Source organism: Chiloscyllium punctatum, chromosome 36, assembly GCF_047496795.1.
Source record: "Chiloscyllium punctatum isolate Juve2018m chromosome 36, sChiPun1.3, whole genome shotgun sequence".
In the NCBI taxonomy this organism is placed as follows: Eukaryota; Metazoa; Chordata; class Chondrichthyes; order Orectolobiformes; family Hemiscylliidae; genus Chiloscyllium; species Chiloscyllium punctatum.
The window spans coordinates 47,789,708-47,801,700 of record NC_092774.1 but is presented as its reverse complement, the minus strand read 5'-3'; the positions used below and the strand labels follow the sequence as shown (position 1 = coordinate 47,801,700).

Genomic DNA, 11,993 nt, shown 5'->3' with positions numbered 1-11,993 from the left:
TGAAATCCACATTGATGCCCTGGGGTTGAACTGTTCCGAGGCAGAGGTCCTGGGCCTCCTTCACCACCGCTCCCTCACCACCCGACACCTGGAGGAAGAACGCCTCATCTTCCGCCTCGGAACACCTCAACCCCAGGGCATCAATGTGGATTTCACCAGTTTCCTCATTTCCCCTCCCTCCACATTACCCCAGTTCCAATCTTCCAGCTCAAGAGTTAACGTCTCGGGTCGAGTGACCCTTCCTCAGAGCTTTCAAGCCTCGAGGCACAGGGGATACAACAACTTCGAGATATTCACAGCCTTCCAGATCATTCCTACCTCCCCCCCCTTGCTTTTGACTCCACCCCCTCCCCCAACTCCATCTCCTGTATTATTCACCATCCCTTCTGACCTCCCACTCTCTGACGGTAAACATTCTACACTCAGCAAAGGTTTTATCCCTCCATGTCCCCACCTTAATGAATTTCAGGCGTGACATTATGTTGAAGGCTTCTTCTGTTGCCTTCGCCTCCGTGCCCATTTCTTTGGACAAGAATCCTCTCCCATCCCATGGACCCCTTCATCCACCTCCAACACTCTCCCTCCACCTGGACCGCTCCCGCTGGCCCCTTAACCTGCGTTCAACTTGTTCACTGAGAGCTGGAGTTCTGAGGAAGGGTCTCCCGCCCTGAAACGTTAAGTCTGATTTCTCTCCATAGATGCTGCCTGAGCTTTTCCAGACATTTCTGTTTATGCTTCTGATTTACAGCACCCGCAGTTCTTTCGGGTGTTTTTTTTTCAAATAGGAATAAATAGGTCTTCTTCAGAATGGAAGGCAGTTTCAAGTATCGCAATGCTGCTTGGGCCCCAGCTGTTCACAATATGCCAACAGCTTAGGTGAAGGAAACCAATGTAATATTTTCAAATTAGTGAATGACTCAAAACTAGTGACAAGGAGGACATAATATGTCTTTGGTGCAGTTTAAACAAGTTACGTTAAGACAAATTCATGACAGGTGAAGCATGAAGTTATTCATTTTTTTAACCAATTTGGCAACCCTGCTACTTTTTAAAAATTAAATATCTTTGAACTCTTAATTTTGGTACCAAGCATAAATTTCTCGTCCAATCGAATCTGCCTTCGGAATTAGACTGACCCTCTGCCTTCTCTTTCATTCTTGACTTTTGAGTTTTACTCTGACAAAGTCATGTTGTCTAATTTCTTAGCTCTTTCCAGTTTGTGTTTTTAAAATTCAATTTCCCAGTTTTTATTATTCTCTCTCAATTTCCAGCTGTATTTCCAATTCTTTGTTCCTTTCCTGATCCTTGTCCATTTCTTGTTAATTTCTTTTTCATTTTTAGCTGAATTTTAGATAATTCTAGCACTAGTACTTTAAGTTCAGGATTCCCTCATTTCAATTCGATATGCGGAGTAATTGCATACAGCATATAACTTTTACAAAATCTTGCTTTTACTCTCATTTATCGGGTCTTTCAGTTTAGCCTCAAAGATTTCAAATAATCCAGTTCTGGTTTCTACTCCCAGAAGCCTTTGCAACATTCAAACATTGCAAGTCAAATTTCCTAAATAAACTTTACCACAAAATTCCTGATTTATGTTCAGAACCTCCTCGCACTCCTGTCATTTATTCATACAGACTTACATCCCTCTTAAATTTAATACAGTCTGGTTCCGGTAGGAGTCCCCACTTTGAGATAATGCCAGCGGTTGGTACGAGTAATGTGCAAGCACTGGGGGGGGGTGACAGATGAACGCAACTTTGTTGTGGAACAAGTCTAACAGGAAGGGAGAGAAGCAGCAGAGGCATTTGATCAGATTGCCTCCGTATTAGTGACAATAGACAATGGGTGCAGGAGTAGGCCATTCTGCCCTTTGAGCCTGCATCACCATTCAATATGATCATGGCTGATCATCCTCAATCAGTATCCTGTTCCTGCCTTGTCTCCATAACCCTTGATTCCACTATCCTTGAGAGCTCTATCCAACTCTTTGTTAAACGAATCCAGAGTCTGGGCCTCCACTGCCTTCTGGGGCAGAGCATTCCACACACCCACCGCTCTCTGGGTGAAGAAGTTTCTCTTCATCTCTGTCCTAAATGGCCCACCCCTTATTTTTAAGCTGAGTCCTCTGGTTCGGGACTCACCCATCAGCGGAAACATGTTTCCTGCCTCCAGAGTGTCCAATCCTTTAATAATCTTATACGTCTCAATCAGATCCCCTCTCAGTCTTCTAAACTCAAGGGTATACAAGCCCAGTCGCTCCAATCTTTCAGCGTAAGATAGTCCCGCCATTCCAGGAATTGACCTCGTGAACCTACGCTGCACTCCCTCAATAGCCAGAATGTCTTTCCTCAAATTTGGAGACCAGAACTGCACACAATATTCTATACTCAATCCCTCTTATTATGAAGGCCAGCATGCTATTAGCTTTCTTCACTACCTGCTGTACCTGCATGCTTGCCTTCATTGACTGGTGTACAAGAACACCCAGATCTCTTTGTACTGCCCCTTTACCTAAGTTGACTCCATCAAGGTAGTAATCTGCCTTCCTGTTCTTGCCACCAAAGTGGATAACCAGACATTTATCCACATTAAACTGCATCTGCCATGCATCTGACCACTCACCTAACCTGTCCAGGTCACCCTGTAATCTCCTAATATACTCCTTACATTTCACCCTGCCACTCAGCTTAGTATCATTAGCAAATTTGCCTATGTTATTATTAATATCATCTTCTATATCATTAATATATATTGTAAAAAGCTGCGGTCCCAACACTGATCCCTGCGGTACCTCACTGGTCACTGCCTGCCATTCCGAAAGGGAGCCATTTATCACTATTCTTCGTTTCCTATCAGCCAACCAACTTTCAATCCAAGTCAGTACTTTGCCCCCAATACCATGTGCCCTAGATTTGCTCACTAACCTCCTATGTGGGACTTTATCAAAGGTTTTCTGAAAGTCCAGTTACACTACATCTACTGGATCTCCCTCGTCCATCTTCAAAGTTACATCCTCAAAAAATTCCAGAAGATTAGTCTAGCATGATTTCCCCTTCATAAATCCATGCTGACTCTGTCCTATCCTGTTACTACTATCTAGTGCCGTAATTCCATCCTTTATAACTGACTCCAGCATCTTTCCCACCACTGAGGTCTATAATTTCCTGCTTTCTCTCTCCCACCTTTCTTAAAAAGTGGGACAAAATGAGCCACCCTCCAATCCACAGGAACTGATCCCGAATCTATCGAACTCTGGAAAATAAGCACCAGCTCATCCACGATTTCTCGAGCCACCTCCTTCAATACCCTGGGACCTAGACCATTTGGCCCTGGGGACTTATCAACCTTCAGACCTAACAGTCTCTCCAACACCAATTCCTGGCAAATATAAATTCCCTTCAGTTCAGGTCCTTCAGCCACTGTTACCTCTGGGAGATTGCTTGTGTCTTCCCCAGTGTACACTGATCTGAAGTACCCATTCAATTCTTCTGCCATTTCTTTGTTCACCGTAATATATTCCCCTGTTTCTGTCTTCAAGGGCCCAATTTTAGTCTTAACCCTTTTTTTTGCCTTTCACATACCTAAAAAAGCTTTTACTATCCTCCTTTACATTTTTTGGCAGTTTACCTTCGTACCTCATTTTTCTCTGCGTATTTCGTTCTTAGTAATCCTCTGTTGTTCTTTAAAAGCTTCCCAGTCCTCCGTTTTCCCACTTATCTTTGCTCTGTTATACTTTTTCTCTTTTAACTTTATATGTTTCTTAACTTCCCTCGTCAGCCATGGCCACCCTTGCCGACAGGCAGAAGTTCTATGGGCACCTCACACGTGTTCTCTGAGGTGATGACAGAGGAAGCAGAGAGGAAGAGCACTTCAAAAGGAACTAACTTTTGATAAACTCAATATATGATTTCACACTTCCTTTGACACCAAATTGATCGATTTGACTTTTATTCAAAATAATAGCACCTAAAAGTGGACTGGAATTTCTTCACATCAGTAAAAAAAGAACAAAATGAACATTGATGCGTGCTAGAGTCACTCGCTGATGCCTCAACAGGTGAGACAATAACATAGTGAATCCCTTGCCACCCTCCGGTTAGACATACAGCCTCTCCCAGTGTTAACACACGCTGAATTTAACCATGATCGCTCCTCAGTGTGAACTCGCTGTTAAGCCAACAGTTGGGAGAACTGAGTGAATCCCTTTCCACACAAATGCAGGTGGACAGCCTCTCCCCACTCTGAACGTGTCAAGGTATTGCCAGGTCCACTAGGGATCGGAACTACTCCTCACAATCTGCACACTTCCGCGTTTTCTCTCCAGGGTGACAGCAGGCCAGATAACCGGCCGAAACCTCACCGCTGACAGAAAACCATGCATCGTTCCTCCACACTGTAAACGGTGTTCCTTCATTCCAAGACACTCGGCTTATAAGAAATTGAGCAACTCTCCAACGATTGGGTTTCGGTTTCCTCTTTGTAAAACCTCCACTTCTGATAGCCTGTGAAGTTGAAATTGAAAACATGAGAAAAGGGGAGTGAGAGAGGACCCACAGAAAAACGCAAACATCAAGTTGCGAAATTGAGCGGAAAGAATCTGGTCATTTGTGGGGTCCCCATCCGGATAAAGTGACCACAGAAGCTGCCAGGCTGGCAAATGAAAACCCAACTTCTTCCCGTTGTCCTTCAAAGAAGGGAACCTGCCGTTCACTTTGGGCCCACACAAGATTCTGAGGACCGTGGAAGGAAAGCGAGAGAGATGTGGGTGACGCAGAGGGACCTGAACATCTGGAACTCAACCTAAACCTTGAAACAATTAGCAAAATCCTCAAACTCCACCACGTACAAGATGCAGGGCAACAGATACAAGTGAACACCATCCTGACGTGTCTGATATAGAGTGCTGGATGAGCAAAGCATCCACTCAGTGAAACATCGGCAAGACTGGAGAGAGTGTTATCAGCTCTCGCTATCAATGCCACGCGCCTGCCACTGCTTTCAAATCATCCCAACAGAAAAAAAAACTTTTTAAACTGGCATAAGTTTAAAATAAAAAGTTCAACCCTTATGTACGACTTGATAAAAGACATGAGGAGCACGATTAGATTAGATTCCCTACAGTGTGGAAACAGGCCCTTCAGCCCAGCAAGTCCACACTGACCCACCGAACAGCAAACCACCACCCCCCGCCCCCGACTAATCCACCTCACACTATGGGGCAATTTAGCCTGGCCAATCCACCCTGACCTGCACATCTTTGGACTGTGGGAAGAAACCGGAGCACCCGGAGAAAACCCACACAGACACGATGATAATGTCCAAACTCCACCCAGACAGTCGCCCCGAGGCTGGAATTGAACCTGGGACCGTGGTGCTGAGAGGCAGCAGTGCTAACCACTGTGCCACCATGGATAAGGTCAACAAAATCTTCCTTGGGTGGGGGAGTGCAGAACTAGAGGGCAGAGGTTTAGGGTGAGAGGGGAAAGGTTTAAAAGAGACCTACAGAGCAACCTTTTCACAGAGAGTTGTGCGTGTATGGAATGAGCTGCCAGAGGAAGTGGTGGAGGCTGGTACAATTGCAACATTTAAGAGGCATTTGGATGGTTATATGAATAGGAAGGGTTTGGAGGGATATGAGCAAGGTGCTGGACTAGATTGGGTTGGGATACCTGGCATGGCCGGGTCGGACCGAAGGGTCTGTTTCCGTGCTGTACATCTCTATGATTCTACTGTGCTGTGTACCAATTTTGAATATGATTTGAACCACTGTTCTCCTGTGCGATTCCCAAGAACTGTAAAGCTTTTCCCACTGTCTCCTTGCACATTCCTCCCCGAAGCTACTGATTCCACCTTTGCTGTTTCCCTTCTCTATCACGGAAAGAGAACATTTTGAAGAAATGATACAGCACAGATGGAAATCAACCAATCCAGCACATTGAATTAAATTGGATTTATTGTCACGTGTACCGAGGCACAGTGAAAAGCTTTGTCTTGTGAGCAACACAGGCAGATCACAGAATTAAGTAGCATTGTTAGGAAATAATAGGTAAACAGCAGCAAAAACAAAAACACAGGTACAGGTGAGTGTTAAGAGTTTGAGAGTCCATTCAGCATTCTAACAACAGGAGGGGAGAAACTGGGTAGAAACATCTACCCTAGAAACATTGATCCAATGAGCTCCACAACCCTGCCGGCAGAATCGGAACAATCAAAATCTGCTGCGGGAAGAGAAGGGAAAGGGTTTTCCGGTCAGTTACTTCTTCAGACAGTCCACACGCCTGTGGGAAGATCCAGTGCCTAGCATACTAATCAGAAAGAGTTCACCGGTTCATGCAGCTCACAGTGTGTCTGGAGAGTTAAATTCATTTGCTGTGAGGACATCACATGACCACAAGAGGAGGAGGGGTGGGACATTTGGCCCCTCGAGACCGCTCCGCCCTTCAAGAGGATCACTCCTCACGACCACCTTCCTGCCCCTCTTTTACCCATAATCCTCCATTCCTCTGCTGATCAAGCATCTACCACAGCAAGGAATTTCAAAGACACATAACCCTCTGAGATAAGGAACTCCTCTTCATCTCAGTCTTAAATCGGCACCCCTTTGAAGTGACAGATGGCACTGGGCAGGGTGATGCTCGGCACACAGACACACAAGATGGCCGCTGAGCCATCAGTTGGCCACTTGACACACAAGATGGCCGCCTGACCACAATATGGAGAGAGAGTCAACAGCGGAAACACAGACACAGCCTGGGGCCACGAGAATGCCAGTACAATGCACTCACAACCTAGTTGATTAGTTTAAGGTGGATGAGGGAGGGAATACTCATGAAGTGTCAGGGTCCAGCCAACACCTTTGATAGAAATGCTAACAGCTTAATACAGACTCAATACAGAGTGATAACAGTCAGAGCTGCAGTAATCCTCCTTCAGAGGAAGAGCAATTAGCGCCCATTACGACAGCAATGGACTTCCATGCAGACACTGAAACTGACAATGTCTGCGCTGAAACTGACAACGACCGTGCTGAAATTAACAAAGGCTGCGCTGGAACTGACAATGACTGCGCTGAAACGATTAACGATTCTGCAATGTTTACTATAAACAAACCATGTCGCAAAGACAATAACCTCATCACTGACCTTTTATGACATAATGTATAAAAATGTCTTGACATGTGCTCGGGGTTGAGAGAAGACTCGCAGCGGACCACTGTGCTGTTGGTGTCTCTCTCTCTCCCCGGAACTCCTGTATTTGCTTGTACAATAAACTCTGTCGTTGAACCCCGACTCTGACTCTGAGGCTGGTGATTTTCCTCAGAACACGTTAATTCTGAGTCTATGCCCCCTGGTCATGACTCTCCCCAGAGGGGAAACATCCCCTTCGCATATACCCTATCAAGCCCCTTAAGAATCCTATGTGCTTCTACGAAATCATCTCGCATTTTTCCAAACCCCCATTGAGTAGAGTCCCAACCTGTTGAACCTTTGCTCATTAGACAATTCTTGCAGACCAGGGATCATCCTGGTGAACCGTCTCTGAACTTTCTCCAACAAAATAAAATATCTTCCTAAAACAAGGCCATCAAAAACTCTCTCGGTACTCCAGGTATAGTCTCACCAGTACCTTGTGCAGTTGGAATACAACTTCCTTGCTGTGATCGTCCAAGCCCCGTGAAATAAGGGCGCATAATGGTCAGCTTAAGACAGATGAAACACAATAGCACTGTCTTCTTGTGGTGTGGAACTAAATTTCCGCAGCCCCTCCAATCATCCAGAGTCCAGTGGAATGATTGACATGTTGGAGGAATGGCAGCGGTCAAAATTGATCACAAAAGGAGTTGATGATCGGTTCAAAGGGTTTACAAAACTATGAGGGGCATGGATAGGGTAAATAGGCAAAGTCTTCTCCCTGGGGCCGAGGAGTCCTGAACTAGAGGGTATAGGTTTAGGGGAAAGAGATAAAAGAGATCTAAGAGGCAACTTTTTCACACAGAGGATGGCACGGGTATGGAATGAGCTGCCAGAGGAAGTGGTGGAGGCTGGTACAATTACATTTAAAGAGGCATTTGGATGGGTACATGAAGAGGAAGGGTTTGGAGGGATATGGGCCGGGTGCTGGCAGGTGGGACTAGATTGGGTTGGGATATCTGGTCGGCATGGATGGGTTGGACCGAAGGGTCTGTTTCTTTACTGTACATCTCTCTGACTCTATTTACTGGGTCAGTTTTACTTGGTGTCGGAATGATTCACTCACACCCTCTTCACTCGATGGTCACAGCCCATGAACTCTTTTCTGAACTCCCAGGATGTAGGCATCGCTGGCCAGCCAGAATTTATTGCCTGTCCCCGCACCGCCCCCCCTTGCCCTTGAGAATGGGGGTGGTGGTGAGCTGCCTTTGTGAACCGCTGCAGTTCACGTGTCGGGGATTGACCCATAATGTCCTGAGAGAGGGAAGTCCAGGAATTTGCCCCAGTGATGCTGAAGGAACTGCGATCAGTATCCACATCAGGATGGTGAGTTGGGGGGGGGGGGGGGGGGGGGGGACCTGTAGTTGGTGTGCTCCCATGTAGCTGCTGCCTTTGTCCTTTTCGACGGAAGGGGTCACGGGTTTGGAGATGCTGTTCCGAGGGACTTTGATGGAGTGCACTTTGTAGATGGCAAGCATTGCTGTGACTCAGCATTGAGGGTGGCGGGAGTGGGCGCTTGTGGGGTGCGGTGCCAAGCAGGCTACTTTGTCCTGGATGATGCCAAGCTTCACGGGTGATGTTGGAGCTGCACCCATCCAGGCAAGCGAGGCGTATTCTGACACGTTCCCGACTTGGGCCTTGTAGATGCGGAATGGCTTTGGAGAATCAGGAGGCGAGTTAGTTACTGTAGCATTCCTAGCCTCTGACCTGCTCTTGCAGCCACTACTTTTGTGGCGAGTCCAGGTGACTCTCTGGTCAAAGGTATCCCCAGGATGTTGATCGTGACAGTAACACCTTTGAATGTTAAGGAGTAGCGAATAAAATGTCTCTTATTGGAGACAGTCATTGCCTGACTATGGTACAAGTCATTTGCCACTTGTTAACCTAAGCCTGAGTATTGTCCCGATCTTGTTGCAGTTGAACACGGACTGGTTCAGTATCTGAGAAGAGCCGAATGCACAATGTTCGGCACCAATCATTAGCGAACATCCCTACTTTCTGACTTTATGATAGAGGGAAGGTCATTGATAAAGCTGCTGAAAATGGTCTGGCCGAGGACACTCCCCTGAGGAATTTCTGCAGAGATGTCCTGTAGCTGAGGAGTCTGATCTCCAATAATTTTTATAGGTGGGCCATCGAGAGCGTTGTCTGGATGTATCACTACCTGGTATGGCAAATCCACCATTCAAAATCGGAGACGGTTACAGAGAGTGTGGTGAACTCGGCCCGGACAATCACAAAGGCCAACCTCCCATCGATAGAATCCATCTGCCAGGCCCGCTGTCAAGGAAAGGCCGCCAGCATTCTCAAAGATCCATCCCACCCTGGCAATGTTTTTATACAACCTCTACCATCAGGGAGAAGGTACAGAAGCCTGACCACACAGACCAGCCTATATCAAAACAGTTTCTACCTTACTGTTGTTAGAATGCTGAATGGACTCACAAACTCTTAACACTCACCTGTACCTGTGTTTTTGTTTTTGCTGCTGTTTCCCTATTATTTACTTATCTATGCTCCTTAACTCTGTGATCTGCCAGTATTGCTCGCAAGACAAAGCTTTTCACTGTGCCTTGGTACTCGTGACAATGAGTTCAATTCAATAACCACAACCAACTCTGTGTGCCAGTATGACCTGCAGATAGTTCTCCTCAGTTCCCGCCAATTCCAGTCTTACTTGGGCTCCTTGGTACCACACTTGATTAGATGTAGCCAGTAAGAGCAAATCACTCTCACCTCACCTCTGGAATGCAATGCTTTTGACTTATTTGTCAACAAAGCACCATTTTGTCAGTGATCCTGACTTGCCCTGTGGTGGCATTCCCTGGTGATTTGGAATCTTTCACCCACAGAGTCATAGAGATGTACAGCATGGAAACAGACCCTTCGGTCCAACCCGTCCATGCCAACCAGATATCCCAACCCAATGTAGTCCCACCTGCCAGCACCCGGCCCATATCCCTCCAAACCTTTCCTATTCATAAAAACATCCAAATGCCTCTTAAGTCCACCAATTGTACCAGCCTCCACCACATCCTCTGGCAGCTCATTCCATACACATACCATCCTCTGTGTGAAAAAGTTGCCCTCTAGGTCTCTTTTATATCTTTCCCCTCTCACCCTAAACCTATGCCCTCTAGTTCTGGACTCCCCGACCCCAGGGAAAAGACTTTGCCTATTTACTCTATCCATGCCCCTCATAATTTTGTAAACCTCTATAAGGTCACCCCTCAGCCTCCGACAGTCCAGGGAAAACAACCCCAGCCTGTTCAGCTTCTCCCTGTAGCTCAGATTCTCCAACCCTGGCAACATCCTTGTAAATCTTTTCTGAACCCTTTCAAGTTTCACAACATCTTTCCGGTAGGAAGGAGACCAGAACTGCACGCAATATTCCAACAGTGGTCTAACCAATGTCCTGTACAGCCGCAACATGACCTCCCAACTCCTGTACTCAATACTCTGACCAATACAGGAAAGCATACCAAACGCCCTCTTCACTATCCTATCTACCTGCGACTCCACTTTCAAGGAGCTATGAACCTGCACTCCAAGGTCTCTTTGTTCAGCAACACTCCCTAGGACCTTACCATTAAGTGTATAAATCCTGCTAAGGTTTGCTTTCCCAAAATGCAGCACCTCGCATTTATCTGAATTAAACTCCATCTGCCACTTCTCAGCCCATTGGCCCATCTGGTCCAGATCCTGTTGCCAAGATTATTTCTCTATGTTGGGAAGAGCAGTAAACCCACCATTGACCCTGTTGACAGCGCTGATTGCATCCTTCTGGTTTGAAGAACATTCAAAAACCACCACTCTCCATTTCTCATCGTTTCCTCAACTTTCTATCCACACTGCCCCACTCTTTTTAATATCACGAGGTTGATTTTATCAACGAGCTTGCTGTCCAGCACCTTATCAAATACCTACTGACAATTCATCCACTGCATTTCCTCTCTCACGACAATTTACAAGGACGTTGCTAGGGTTGGAGCTATAGGGAGAGCTGTAGGGAGAAGCTGAATAGGCTCAGGCTGTTTTCCCTGGCATGTCGGAGGCTAAGGGGTGATCTTATAGAGGTTTATAAAATCATGAGGGGCATGGAGAGAGTACGGCCAGTTGACGTGGTACACACAGACTTCAGGAAAGCCTTTGATAAGGTTCCACGTGGTAGGCTTTTGGAGAAAATGCAGAGGCATGGGACTGAGGGGGATTTAGCAGTTTGGATTAGAAACTGGCTTTCTGTAAGAAGGCAGCGAATGTTGGTTGATGGAAAACATTCAGCCTGGAGTCCGGTTACTAGTGATGTTCCACAAGGATCTGTTTTGGGACCATTGCTGTTTGTCATTTTTATAAATGATTTAGACGCAGGCATAGGTGGATGGGTTAGTAAGTTTGCAGACGACACTAAAGTCGGCGGAGTAGTGGACAGTGCGGAAGAATGTTACAAGTTGCAGGGGGACTTGAATAAACTGCAGAATTGAGTGGAGAGGTGGCAAATAGAGTTCAATGCAGATAAATGTGAGGTGATGCACTTTGGGAAGAATAACAGGAAGGAAGAGTACTGGGTTGATGGAAAGATTCTTGGTAGTGTGGATATGCAGAGTGATCTTGGTGTCCGTGTACATAGATCCCTGGAAGTTGCCACCAGGTTGATAGTGCTGTTCAGAAGGCTTATGGTGTCTTGAGTTTTATTGGTGGAGGGATTGAGTTCCGGAGTAGTATGTCATGCTGCAACTATACAAAACGCTGGTGCGGCCACACTTGGAATATTGTGTACAGTTCTGGTCACCCCATTACAGG

The 11,993-nt window shown here is 46.3% G+C and overlaps 1 protein-coding gene across 1 annotated transcript in view; it reads right to left on the bottom strand.

Moving 5' to 3' along the window:
* Positions 1–3,934: 3,934 nt before the first annotated feature.
* LOC140460080 (uncharacterized) overlaps positions 3,935–11,993 on the bottom strand; it is a 29,903-nt gene continuing 21,844 nt past the window's right edge. Inside the window, exon 5 of the mRNA XM_072554482.1 lies at positions 3,935–4,505. The gene's annotated coding sequence lies outside the window, so the exon portion shown is untranslated. The remainder of the gene's footprint in view (positions 4,506–11,993) is intronic.